Genomic DNA, 12457 nt, shown 5'->3' on the forward strand with positions numbered 1-12457 from the left:
GTAAACGTGACCATCACAGAGCTAACTATTAAAAAGCAATTTCGATTAAGCGCACGAAAGCTGAAATGTGTGTACCTGGACGCATTATAAATAATTCTGGAATAATGAATGTTGTGCTTACAATTTTCATTAAAAAATAACAAACTAGAACGCGCTCCAATAGTTTCGTTTTGCATTTTAAATGATAAATATACAGTTCACTATTCCAATTTGAACATATCTAGTTAGAAAATGAGAATATGCTGGCAAGCAATGAACGAACGTCTTTGCAAATATAGAGCCTTGACCAAAAATTTCTTCTAAATCCCATCGCCTAATTGTTATTTGTTAAGCAAATAGTTAGATTCCTAGAAAGAACGGTTTTTTTCAATGGGATTAAATTATTTTTAATTGCTTTCACTTTTGCCTCGCTTAGAAAACTTCTACTGTGAATGTACCTACTGGGAAGCATGTTTTTAGACGTTTTTGGAAAGCAGCGAAAACAGGCCGCTTTTTGCAAAAGTTCGAAAGGAAATATGTCTTGCATTAATTAATTCATTAAAGTTTCACATTTAAGTAATTTTAAGCCGTATTGGAGGCATTTTCGAGCAGCTGTACTTAGAAGTAGTTGTCAGGAAAGTACGGTAAGTCCTGTTTGACACAAAATTTAGCTCGAAATAAAGGAGATGGAAGGAAACTTATGATAAATCGCATTTAATGGAACATTGTTGTTTATAAGAAAAATTTACTCCAAAGTGCAACCGTAGAGAACTGATTTTGGTTTTGCTTTTTTCATAGGTTTTACGTTTCTACCATCTACTATCAGTTTGGAGTCGAAAATTAAGAATTGAAAGTAAATAATTATTTTCGATTTGAATTGAACTATTTATTATTATTATTGCTAGCCAAAAATTTGCATCATTTCTGCCAAATTGCCCCATCAATTCGCAAGAGATTTGCACTTAACTCATCCAGTGGATTTCAGTTATACAGTTGTTTTACCCGAAGTTTTAGAGCTTTGCAGGAAATAGATTATTTTTAAATTCAAACAGCTAAAAACTTAGGCATTCGAGAGGACAAAGTGTTTTATAGACGCTGACATATTCAAATATAAACCATATCTAAAGCCTTTTAGTGACTGAAGTGGCGCAACTTTATCTAAGAGTAGTTTTGAAACCATTAGGGCAGAGTTTTCTCGGTTATAATATATTTTTCCAAACTGAAGGATTAGAAACTCAGCGTTTTAAAGAATTGAATGCGTCACGGCGACAAAAAATTATAGAAGTGTCTACAAGGAAAACAAGGTTTTTGAAGAAGTAAATCATTTGGTCCGTAAAATGAACTAATTTTCAGAAAACGTTGGAGAGATTCCGGATTTTGATAAAATTATTAGAAAAATGATCTGAAAGTTATTAGAAAAATGATTGCAAGTAAACGGACAATAGTCGTGCATCACGATCTGTTATCTATAAAAATTACTAAATATGTTAAAAGTGTAATTTTCCAACTCCATTTAACATTTGCTTTTCCTCCATTTTGTAATACAGGAAAGTTTAATTGCAAGATAATTAAGAAATGTATTCTTAATTTGTTTAAATGTTTTGTACTGTTTGAAAGTCTCGCAACTCTGTTAGCAGAAACAAGCTAATGTAAAAAATCTGCCATTGAGTGAAAATTTATGTGGATCACGTTTTAACTATTTGCTCCTTATTTTAGAAGAATTTGATTGTTAAAAAGATCGTTCATAAAATACCAGCAATTGTAATTATTCTTGCGAACTAACAAAACATCTTTTTATTTTGCCAAATAAACGTTTGAGAAATTTATATTCCCATTTTAAATCAATACCTAACTACTCTTGGTTTCCCATTGATATTCTTTTACTTTTCTTTCAACCCTGTTTGTAAAAACTGGATAAAATTAGCGATAAGCAAATATTTTTATAGAGAAAGGAGTTTCAAAAAAAGGCCGTTCTATAGTTTCTGCGAGGATCAGCAATTTATTTTTTGTTTTGAGCTTAATCCTACTAAGCAACACCTTCTCAAGAGAGGTTGAATTCGGAAAACAATGTTAAGATTCCTCTTAATAAAATTCCTTACTTTCATCAAACTAGTGTTGCTAGGAAAAGTTCTAGAGGAAGACCATGAGGGTGCGAATGATGACTGTTGCGGCTTAGAAGGTGACGGGGCCTTCCACACCTTATACAGAACTAATTGTGTCTATTTTTCGTTGTAAACTTTAACTTTCTGTTTTTTTATAAGTACTTAGTTTATGAAATATAAATAAACCAAAAATAATTAAACAGAATTTTACTGAACTTGATTATTAAATTTTATATTGTTACTTATCTAAACAAAATACGTCAAGTCCGTGCAGTGTTTTGAGCAAAACCCCACAAGTTTGAAAAAATTATTCAAAACCCCACGTGTCCAAACTTTTAATGCGATTTATTCCATAACTATACAATTTCAATGACGTGTGCCAGATTTATATTCCAGTCGAAGTAGAAATTACTACATAAAAAAATACAAATACAAATTGAAAATTTGACTATAACAGTTTTTCGGCAAATGTAAATTTCTCCATTTCGCGGACTTGTGGGGTTTTGCTTCGCACCTCCTCATATTAGTAAAATGATAATTTTCTTACTCATACATTTTCTAATGTTTAATAGGCCTATTAGTAAGATAACAAAATTCAAGAGAAAGGATGACTCATTTCCAAATGTAGAGGTATTTCGGCATTAGGCAATTTGTTACCTCCAACGTAGCAGATTCTTGAAATATGTCAATCGGCACAGCCATTTGACAAATTTGCGAATTAGCCAAGCTCAAAACGGCCAAAAGATAAAATCAGAGTATGGCGGCAAATATTTGTTTTCCCTATTGACCGGTTAGGGTGGTCTATTTAGCTCGACGGCTACCTTCAGACCTTTTGTCGGTTACTGTTTGTGCTTTCAGAAGCGCAAAATTCCTCGACAATATGTTGTAATTTTTTATGTTTCCAATGCACATAAATCGGTGACGAAAATCTGCAGTATAAAATTTTCAATAAAATCATTGCCCTTCTTTTTCATTTCAAACAATATGTGACCTTATTTTTTCTTCAATGGGAAAATTCCGGCCTCTTGAATTGCACAAACACACACATTGCGAAATAGTTTCTTTTAATGTTATCCAGTGTGTACGCACATACTTTTTCTCTTCCTTATTATAGAGTAAGTTACTGGCCTCTAAGTATTTTTCTGCATTATTTGCATATTTTCTCAATTCAATGTGCATTAACAAGCAAGTGGTTTGTAAACAAACCCAGTACCCAGTAGTAATAGAAAGGGAATGTTTTCGTACTTATAACGTGTAAGGTTGCATAAAGCTACAGGAACAAATCAGATAAATTAAAAATCTCTTGTAACTACTTTTACGAATTACTTAAAATCATTATAGGTTTACTTTTTTCATGACCTTGTTCAATAACTAACAACCAATTCTGATGATAATCAAAAGATCTAAAGCTTTTGCTGCGATTCATCTATTGAAATACCTAGTCTGTAAATGTTTCTCTGTTATTACAATAGATCCGCACATCTAATCAACTCTTCATCTAATTCAAATTGAGTTTCCTTTGAGATTTTTTCATTTTCACCTTGTTGCAAAGTTCAGTTGCAAAGAGTAAATACAATTGTGCGGAATTCTTCGGCCACTCGTTTGCATGTAAATTGCTTAAATCATAGATAGTTTTATTCTGGAGTTGTGCCAAACCCTTCTGGTATGACACTGGTTTGAACGCAGGAAAATATTCTAATCATCCAAAAACAAGCATTGTTGCAATTTATAGGTGCACAAATACATTTATTTCGTCAAATTTTAGATAACTATTAGATCCACTTAAACTCTTCAAACAGGTATTTTTTCAAACCTTTATGCGATTATTTTTGATCAAAATTTCTAATAGTTTGCTCTTTGAAAATGTAATACTGGGATAAAATAACCTAGTTTTACTACTTTATCGACACTGGATTTCTTCAACTCCCATATCAAACAATGTCCAATGAATTTGTTGTGCCTATTATTTACATTTAAATGTTTATGATTTAAGAAATTTACATGCAAATCGTCGTGTCGTGCCCAAAGAATTTGGAACAACTTAATGTAGGTTGCAGCAATGGTCATTGCAGCTCGCAAAATTATTTCTGCGACAGACTATTAAAAAAATAAAAAGATATTAAAAAGGTAAAAATTAAAACAGTTTTAATTAGTTGAACTGTTTAAATATTCCTGCGAGAAAGTAGCAAAGCTATCCAAAATGAGTCAGGAGAAAAAATAGTGTCGACAAAGTAGTAAAACTCGGTCATTTCACTGTTATTCGTCTAAGGTTTCTAACTAAGGAATAATATTAATATCAGAACTTGAAAATTAAAATATATAAAACGATACGAGATATATTAACGTAATGTAAAAAAAACAAATTAGAGAAATGAGCTAATTACTTAAGAAAATGGCTATATCGACATTTCTTGTTTTTCAAAAACTTACTAATTTGCATCCTTTAATATTTATCATCGTCTTCAACTATGGTGCTTAATAGTTTGTTAATCTTATAAAAATAATAATTATTCAGTCTTCAAATCTCACGTTTAGCTGACAATACATTTTTCTTATTTTATCGCTGTTTCGTCTTTTAAACAGTTGCAAAATTTTGCAACACTTCATTCAAATAGAATGAAGGTTTTTTATGAACAATTGAAACATGAAAACTGTATAGGTAAATAAATTTTTAAAAGAACCTTAAGCTGTGTATATTTTAATAAATACTATAATTGAATTGTTTGAGCTACTTTCGGAAACAAGTTTTCCATCTTAGAAGTGTTGGTTGGGAACTAGTTAGTTTATATCTTGTTGCTCTTAGTCTTACATAATTTAATTCAATAAAGAATGTCTAATTTTATTTAAAATTAATTTTCCTTCTCGCTTGTAACTCGAACAAATTTATACATCTAGCAAATAGAAAATATTTAAGGAAGCAACCGATATAAATGAAAAGCCCCAATAATAGATTCAGATAGAAGCCAATTCGTACGCAAGTCCATCAACACCATTCAGTGGCTATAGACTTTCACAAAAGTGACCCAAAAATCGACCACACATAACTTTTATTATAAAATCGTCCTATTCAAAACCACCGTCCGATTCTCCAGGTATTCTAGAATGTTTATTCTTGGTTGTTAAATTTCTAAGACCACCCTTACATCCACCATGATGTACAAATATTTGCTTTTCGACTTTCCGTGTCCACTTTCAGGCCTCTTATTTCCGCCTTATGACAAGTCAATTTTTAGATAAATAGTGAGGAAAGTTTTGGCACACATGGCTTGTTTTAGTTGGCGGTTTAAAGTTTAGGCTCTTTCCGTATAGTGAAGTGTTTGGATGATATGAAGAGACAATTCTCATGTTTTATGAGGCTTTTGCTTTTGACTTTTTCCGGTCTCTTGGACAATAATAATCAATAATATGTTCGCAACCAATAAACCGCCTCATTTTCGCCCTATGTATGGTATAATTCTTTTATTTACGGGTTTTAATTAAATATTAAATAATTTTATCATGCTAATTTTTGTTTTATTGGCTGAAACATAGATAGCATTTTAAATCTTCAGCAATTGCTTTGGATTGTTTTATCAAAAAAAAGTAGCGGCTCAAAACAAAGCTATTAGAAAGTTCCATATACTCTTCTTCTTTTTAGATTGTTTACAACAATGATTGATCGAAAGTGGCCAAAACAATTAATTTGTTATAATTGTTTTTGGTGATCCACTCATTATTTTTTCAACTTCAATGTAAAAACTCGGTCAATTAATTGGTTCGTAAATAGGGGGCGGATTTACAAATTCTCCACACATATGAAGGTAATCGACAAAATTAAAAGGAAAATATTTTTAATTAATCTGGCAAAGTTTCATATTAAACCAATTTCATTTTTTTCAAGGTACTTCCGTTTCTTCTCACCTGTGACACGCTGAGTTACTAAAACTTCAGACTGCAACCCTCTTTTTCCAAATCTATCAAAAATTCGCTGCCCCTGTTGCGTTCAACCCAGCCCACGATAAGCTAAGTTTTATGAAAAAGTTTAATGGAGACCGCGACATTGAGAAAAACGCCGATAAAAACTTGAAAAGATTCTTGAGATTTGAGAAATTAATTTACCCCATGTAGTGTCGGGTAGGGAACGTTTCTTTATGCAGAGCAGATGTTGATAACCGAAAGCGATCTGGTTTTCGTCTTGCGTTCGATAGAACCACTTGGTAAATTTTAAAGGCTTGATGTATATTCAAAGGGGGTAGTTATTTAGAAATAATGAAAAACTGGCTCTTAAGCCATTTAAGCCATGTACTTGTCTCATCTATGCACTTAAGTAGATATTATATTTCGAGGAGGCGGGATTTTGGTCTGTTTTTTTTTCAGACGATTATAAAACCAACATGACAACTTTGATGCCCCAAGGCTTTGTTTCAAAATCAAATCAAAATCAGAAAAAAATCACACTAAAGCAATTTACTTAAACTAAAATAGAATGGAAAAATGACCGTGGGTTTAATGCCGCTCTTTCTATAATTCCTTTGAAATACGATCAACAAAAATTCGCATTAAAATGCGAACCTATCTAAAATCCGCCCCAGAAACCAGCCATTACATAAGCCATCTCCTCCCATTTAAAATAAATCAGTACTAATTCTTTACAAAACCTCGCACACCTTGTGCCCCAAGGATTTCTTGAGGTTTCGATAACAAAAGGGCCGAACATTCGCACATGCCCTTCATTTACGGTATCGATATAATAGGCATAACTAACGAATTCAACTTCGGCCTTTGTATAAGCATTTTAAGGGTCTAAAATGAACAATGACTGGAAAGAATCGAAGCCGAAAGTCACCAACTGTAACGATACGTCTTCTTCTTTAGCTCTTTAAAATTGATTTAAATATGATCAGATGGACAGCATAGTCGCAGCTTGGATTACAGGCGAATTTGTAAACAGTATTCAAAAGTAATTTGTTCTTGAATGTTGGATTATTGAAGTAAACGAATTAAAATATTTAATGGTCTGCCTGGTCGAATGAAATCTTAATTTCAAACAAATATTTCGAAAAATTAAATAACTGATGCCAAAAAAGGTAGTGTTGAAGAAACGATGACAATGTCTAACAAAATGACCAACAAGACTAGAATATGACTAAAACAAATATAGCAAATATTTAATAATTAATGGAACTATTTGGTTGAGTAAAAGTCGTTTCAGCTATATGTATTTTACGGATCTTTTCAACTGCAATTTCTCAAATCCTTTAAAGGCCACCAAAAAATGTACACTTTAATAAAAATACTTTGATCATTGAGAAGCTTCTACATGTTTTTTCTTCTCTTCAATTTTTTCAATCTTTGCTGTGTAGACAACGAAAGAGAACATGAACCGTCTAAACTTTTAAATAAGGTTTATTTTCGGCAAACTATACCGGAATTAAGACAAATGTTGCGATTATTTTCTGTGAACACAATGTTTTGCTTTAACTTTTGTTAGCCATCAAGTTTCCGATTGCTATCACTCAAAGAGATCTGAAGAATGTTCTTCGCTTCTCCGTTTCGTGTAGGTTTTAAGCCCAAAAGGAGATAACAAGATTATGGTTGCACAATAACAAGAATAATTGGGACCTAACATACCGAACGGAACAAGCAATAACATTAGTCTTTAGAGTGTGTGTGTGTGTGGGAGATTTTTAAGTATTTATTTATGGCGCTCATGAAAGCTAATAACCGTTTATTTTCGTTAGTTTTTCGATAAATTGCCATTGAATCATTGGGATTATGGTAATTAGAGGCTCCGAATAATTGCTTTTATCTATTTTAAAAGAAGGAAGCGTGTTGCTATATTGAATATGTCATGGTTGCTGTTGCTGCATCCTCAGATGTAATCTGATACGTAATAAAATTCATTCAATTTCCCATTCTCATGGTAAAGAAAGAATCACTTGAGGATTCCTTCCCAACATGCTTATTTGTCCCTTTGTGTACAATTTCCTTTTAAAATTTTACTTAAGTAGTTCTTTTCCTGTGATTTTTGAAAATTTATAAAATTATTTATGTGATCTTTGGTCAGTTTTCCAAAGTTTCCATTTTATTGCATTGGCCTGCAACATTTTTCAACAAGTTAGCGAAACCGGTAATATTTTATTTGCGACATTGATAGCTAAACCTCTATTTATGTGCAATATAATATTTGTTATAATGAAATAAATAATAACTTCTTTACTAGAAAAGCTCTTAATTTCATAAAGATTATTAAATATTTTATTTTTATAAAATATCAAATTTGAACACATATGTTTTTTCGAAATGTATTTGCGAACAGATGAGGAAAAAGGTTCATTGAATGATAAGTAAGACTTTTGAAAACTTGCTGTCCTAATGAGTCAAATTATCCATTAATTTTTAAATTTAGTACTATTACTGACCCTTTCTAGCTATAAAAATTAATTTATTCCAGGTCTGAGTAATCAATAAGGTACGTTTTGATAATTAGAGCGGGTGAGATTTCATTTTTATTTTGAATCTGGAATGAAAACGTCTTAAGAATTATGCAGTTTTGGCCGTAAAACTATCAACACTTTAAATTTATTAGAATAAATATTTATGTATTCTAATCTAGTCGTGATAACTTAGGTAAAAGAGTTATAAAAAAATATGTTTGTGAAGATTTGTATTCCGGTTAAGAAACACGCGTTCTGAGGAAGCTAAATGTAACACTTACATTTTACAAATACTGGTAGCTAGTAAAAATCAGAAAATAAAAACTAAACGGATTAGTAAAAGCAGATAAAATGTAGAAAAAATACTGAAAGGGATTATTGTCAAAAAAATACAATCTGGTCAAAAAAGTTTGTAGGCTATTTGTTATCTATAACTTGTTTACTGCTTGGTAAGTGGCACACGCTCAAATTCTCTCACGTCCACACTGTAGAAGTAGCCAGTGTATTGACACGAGTTTTAAGGCTGTGTTCACTTTAGTCGCTAATTTATACTCGTCCTGATTACTAATCAGACTTTAGCCAATTCCCATTACAAGCAATCAATTAAAATTCCAGTTTTTTGCCGTCAAATCTCATCATCAGTATATATTTTTTTTCAGAATCGTACATTACCATCATCCAACATACTCCTAAACTGCGCTATCATCCCTCTAGAAAAACGGGTAAATAAATCATGGGCAAAATCCTCAAAAGTGACCGAAACGGTGGTTACACGCCTCTCAGATTCGATCATTTATTACTGGAGCTCAATGCGTTTATTGACAGCCACAGTCTACATTCAAATACTTTCGAGATCTTTTCAAATAACTTAAAGAATCATCTTGACTTCTGCCAGCAAACAGCTGCTCATATGAACCATTTTTTTCAAAATTTTCTCTATTGTGCCAACTCGTGTTGGTTCCAGGTAGGGATTCCGGACTTATGATTGATAGCCTGGTAATGAAAAGGTCGATTTTTTACTATAAGTGCTCATTATATTTAAACATTTATAAATGTATTTTGAGCAAACACACAAACATTTCTTTAATATGGTGCTAACAGTGACAAGCGACCTAATAATTTTGAAACAGCTTGGGACCTTAGACAGATGTACAAAAGCTGAAATAATTTAAAAAATATACAAAACATTAAAGTTTGTTTATAAAATATATATGTGGGTAATAATTGAATATACTTAAAATGGCCCAGTGTTTATTAGCTTTTTTCCAATTGATAACCAATTGACTCAATATTTTTTTGATGGCTTATTGTTCACAAAATCATGAAGTAAAAAAGCAATTGTTATATTTCTTTAAAAATTGCGCAATTGACACAAAATCAAAATGCGAATGGTGTCGATTTTAAATTTTACAAGGTCTCCTGATTTGAAACCATTAAACTCTTGTTAAATGTCTAATGAATCTTTAGTAGATCAGTTATTTTGAATTTTCAAGAACTGAATCCATATCGAATAAATAACTGTGATTTAGAATAAGAAAATGTTAGCCAAGAATATAATATAAATAATAATATAAATGCTCAAAAAATGAGGCAACTTTTTCATTAAAATTAATTTTTATACTATTTGGCGATTTTCGCTGTTATGATACCCACTTTTTGCGTATATTAGATGTTCCCGGTTGAAACAAAATTGCCACTTCATTTTTTTTTCACCCCATGATACTTGCTTATTCAATTGCGTTCCATGAAATGTTTAATGCAACTTTTATAACACTTTTTTCTTACTTGTGCCTTTATTCTTTAATATACGTTGATGATGATTTAGAAAGTTATTCTGTCGCTAAAACAGTTTTTATTATTCTGCCGATCTTTAAGCCGATGCTTAAGTTTCGACCAAATGCATGCATGAGAAAAATATTGGATAAAAGCCATGCTATCACGAAAAATACGCTGCGACAAGTTTCGAAACGTTACCCAAAACATAACTTGGCAAGAAGTTTTTTGAAGAACTGGTATATGAAAGTGGAGATTTCGTACAGTTTAAATTGCAAAGTGTTGGACAGTTGTTCTCATTTTATTCAATGAATATACTGAAAGACATAGAAAGGGTATGTAAAAGTTGCTAAATATTCGTTATAACTTGCACAAAATGAACACGTCCAGATACCTTTTTTAATGAGCAAATAATGAGAAATAACCAAAATAATTTACGACGCAATTCTTGTTGCAACAATAAGTTTGAAGTCTATAAGTTTAAAAACGACGAAATTAAATTTTGCCTCTGGGCTACCATCGGCACGATAACAGTTATTAATAATATGTAATTTAACATTTAAAAAATAATTTTTCAGCTAACTTTAAATGAGGAAACAGATGATTTGAGATCTGCAGACCCACCAATTGAAATAATGGAACACATGGAACAAAACATTTTTAATGAATTAAAGTAATGCTAAAAACTAAAAGTTTAAAAGTTTCTATTACAAAAATTTCGACTGTCAGAATTGTATGAAATAATAATAAAAATAACTCGTGATGCTTGATCGGATAAAAGTTTCCCTGTCGCTTGAATGGCTAATTAATGCTTTAATGGACACACCTGATATAATTTAAAATATAAACTATTCAAATAGTTCACTCGCATGCATATCATATAGAAATTATTCCAGCAAATTGTTCAAATTTGCTTTCCAGAACAATAGAATGTTATTAGTCAAAAAGTCATTTACATTTGGACGAGGTATAATTAACACTTGTGATTCATAATATTTATTCGATAGTTTGCTGCTCCACTTATTACCTATATTGATTGGTCATGTATTGTCGATTTTAGTAGAATTCAGCTTCATATATACTGTACTTCTTTTCTAGGGATTTTATAGGATATATTTTATAGGATATATATTTTATGGGATATTATAGGATATGCGTGGTAGATAACATTTGTATAATTGATGAAAATTGCAAATATTTACATTTACAACTATTCTTTTGTTCGTCAATAATTTTGTAATTGCGTTTGTTGTGTGTTCTTTTGTAATTTGTGTTATATTATAACAAAGAAGCTGTAAGCAATACCAATTATTACTACTATTCTAAAGTTGAAATAAATAAACTTTTTATTTCCCGAATGAAATCACTGTGATAGATAATTACAATTCATAAGGGGTTTTGTTGTTGAAAACAAGCCTCTGTTCACCACAGGTATCGAAATAAGCAACTTTGTTTATGTTCTTTGCCACCTATAATGGACTTCAACTAAAGATCGGGCCCGACTAAAAGACCAGACACTTAATCGAAAAATTAGAGGTTCCTCGTGTATTACAAAAAGAAATCGAATGTAAACTATAAATATCGGATATCATTCTCAAGCTGGCATCACATCGAGAATCAGATTGTCTCTCAGCGAGTGGCGTATATTTCCGATAAAACAATCCTTTTGTTGGTCATCTACTTTAATAGGTGTTCGCTATGTTCCAGAATGTGCTATATTTACAGATATAGATCTGTGATCAACTAAACAAATTTTCAAATGTCCCAAGGTTTATTTCAGGTGATTAGTGTGTGTCATATCTGTTTCGTATACGTTTTAACAATTTTAAGTTGTAAAGGAATAGCGATAATTGGCATAAGTGTTTTTAAACAATTTGTGAAAGCACATCATATTATTTCAAGTTTCATTCATAAGAAAACAATTAAATAAATTGTCATTTTACATTTTCACAATTATTCCTTTGGACTGTTTGGTAAATACGGGTGATTGAATATGACCATTCTAAGCGATAGGCATTGGAACACTTTCCTTCATACAAATTGCATTGGAACCATCTGAAGTGCGAAAGGTGAAATTTAGAACACATCTTGACCCGAGATTACAGTGTTACAAATTACTAACGTATTTTTTCCAATTTCGTTGATTTGAACGTGATTGCTTTGCAGTAGTGTACCACAGGGACGCCG

The sequence above is a fragment of the Dendroctonus ponderosae genome, unplaced genomic scaffold (assembly GCF_020466585.1).
Source record: "Dendroctonus ponderosae isolate FM_Combo_2020 unplaced genomic scaffold, Dpon_F_20191213v2 Dpon_F_20191213_2, whole genome shotgun sequence".
Lineage (NCBI taxonomy): Eukaryota > Metazoa > Arthropoda > Insecta > Coleoptera > Curculionidae > Dendroctonus > Dendroctonus ponderosae.